Source organism: Lolium rigidum, chromosome 1, assembly GCF_022539505.1.
Source record: "Lolium rigidum isolate FL_2022 chromosome 1, APGP_CSIRO_Lrig_0.1, whole genome shotgun sequence".
NCBI lineage: Eukaryota > Viridiplantae > Streptophyta > Magnoliopsida > Poales > Poaceae > Lolium > Lolium rigidum.
In genome coordinates, this window is record NC_061508.1 from 247,124,327 (window position 1) to 247,127,106 (window position 2,780).

The following is a 2,780-nucleotide window of genomic DNA, read 5'->3' on the forward strand; positions in this document are numbered from 1 at the left end:
AATACTATTTCTAATGTGAGAACTATCAAAGTTGGAACTATCGATTGTCCAATATATGAGCCTAAAGAAGAATATCAAACTCTTGTGATTGGATCCATATCAATACAATACAAGGTAACATGATTGATTTGAGGTTTATTTCTTCTTATGCTATGTAAAATTTATTTGGTGGCAAGACTTGATCAACCTTGTTAACAAATACCTTTTATATGCATAGAGGAGGTAAACAACATCTCTTTCTTCCTCCACTTGCTCTAGTTGCTATAGCACTTTTATTTTGCAAAGTTCCTTAGTTAATTAGAGATTTCAAAAAATTTCCTGGCTAGTAATAATAAATTTAATACCCAGAAATGTGCATTTTTCAAAGTTTTCAAAAATTCACAAAAATTATACCGTTGGTCCTATTTTTCGACGAGGCACCTGGGAGCACCTGGGGATGACCAGCGGGGCACCCCGGGTGGCACCCCATGTGCTGGCGCGGCCAGCAAGGGGCGCGCCATCCTGGTGTGTGGGCCCCCCTTTACCCCACTTTAGCATCTCTTCCTCCCACACTCTTCTCTCTCCCGAAAAAATCGACACAAGCTTCCTCTCACTCGTGTTTTTGCTCAAGAACTCCAGATTTCTCGATCTCTTTGCTCAGCCCAGATTTCGTGCGAAATTTGGCACATTTGCTCTTCGGTATGTGACTCCTTCGATTATCCAAGTAGAATTTTGTTTGGTGGAGTATATCTTGCATATTTTACTGCTGTAGCTAACATGTTTAGTGAGCTTGCATGCTTGTTCTAAGTGGTAGAAACTAGTTTTGATGCATGATTAGTACTCTAGCAAGTTCCTATGGTAGTTTCCCTCAATTATATGTCACCAAATCAAGTTTTATATTGTTTGTTGAAAAATTTCAGAAAAGGGGGATGGACAACTTTAACTTTGGAGAAGTGTTCCAAGGGGAGACAACAAGCACGGGGAGGCCTTCTAGGTCATCCACCCGATGCAGACCATCCTAGAATGAGGATCTCATCGCACCAAGCTTCGCACCCGAGAGGACAATGGAGTCCCCAACGCTGCATCCTTTCCATGTTATGACTTTTTGAGTAATGCAGGGTTGTTGGATGATTTCTTTACCCTCGTTGGTAGGGCAAGTTTAACCACCTATGTGGGAGATGAGAGTGAGCAATACTACACGCTCACTAAAATCTTTGTGGAGAGCTTCAAGTTCAACAATAGGCACTTTAACCCGACAGTTTCATTCAAGATCTATGGTAAACCTATTACTATGAAGTTGGAAAATTTTTGTGCTGCATTGGGTATTGTCCCTGTAGGTACAGCAAGGAAGATCGAGGACAACCCAAGGGAATTGTTGGAGCTCTATCGAGGGATCACCAATGATGATTGTCGCACCATTCAGCGTGGCAAGATAAGAAACATTCAACTTCCCGCCATTAAGTGTTTTGCTTATTACATTGGTACTAGCATTCTTGGTAGGGAGAACACTAGCAACATATCTAGCTATCACCTTGGTTTCTTAATTTCTGCACTCACTGGGGACACACCTTATCATCTTGATGCTCTTGTTGCTCGCCGCTTGTCTAACAAGGGGCCCATATTTGGAGGAATTGTTGCTTCGCGCGTTTTAGCATATTTAGAGCTTCCTCTTGATCCTAATGATGTAAAAATAGCTCCTATGAGGCTCGATATTACTGCTATGAAGAGTCATCAATTTGTTACAGCTGACTCTAGGTTAGATAATATTGTCTATAGAGTGTTGTTTGCTGACGGGGAAGAGAGGGAAGTCCCTTTGCCCCAACCAGATTTGTTCAGTATCAACAGGAAACCATGGTCGCGTTCTAAGGAGGAGGTGGATGAGAAGCTGAAGATACACAACTTCCACCAGCAGCATGACTCCGAGGACGTCGAGCCCTCCTACGACTACACCGTCACGTATCCGGGTGCTTCTTCTAGCACATACCCGGAATATGATCCATCTTCGTACTACGAGGGTGCTTCTTCATGGGCACCATGGGGTTGATCCCCACTTAGGCCAAAAGCCTAAGCTTGGGGGAGGTATACCGGCATCACTCATTCTTTGCATATTATGGTTGCTGGGTATTTGTACATACTTGTTTAGTTTCTTTGAGTGGTTTTCTAATGAGAGGGAGATGATATTTGGGGAAGTGCTGCCTGAAAACAGATTCTGGACTGTTACTAGAAAAATTCGTGCGCACAGCCAGAACGTTATTTTGAGCTTCCAATTTTTGTGCATGTTCCCCAGATTGTTATCTAACTTTCATTAGTTGAACACTTTTCGATCTGAGCAACGGAAGATTTTTGTAAAAATTGATTTATGCACTGTTGTCAAGTTTTGGCAGATTTCTGCCATCTCGCTTTTCTGTGTTTCTTTTAGTTTGCCATTTCTTGTTCTTGCTTTGTTTTTCTTTTCTAAAACACAAAAAGACCAAAAATATTTCTGTTGTTTCTCTTCACCACTTGTTTACTTTAAGTTTCTTGCATTTTTTCGCTTTATTTGCTATTGCTAGTTTGCTATAAGAAAACCCAAAAAGATTTTGCTTTGTTTGCTTGTTTCCTTTTGTTCTTGTTCTCAAATTCGGAAACACCAAAAATATTTGATGTTCTTCTTTGGTTTGTAAAGTTCATTATGAGTTCAATGGTCTTCGGTGGCTGGAGAGTGGTTTTCATTTCATATTATCCAAGCTACACAAGTGAAAAGGCAATAATGACGATCTACGACAATCCGATTGTGGTGAGAGGCTGGTATGAACTCTATT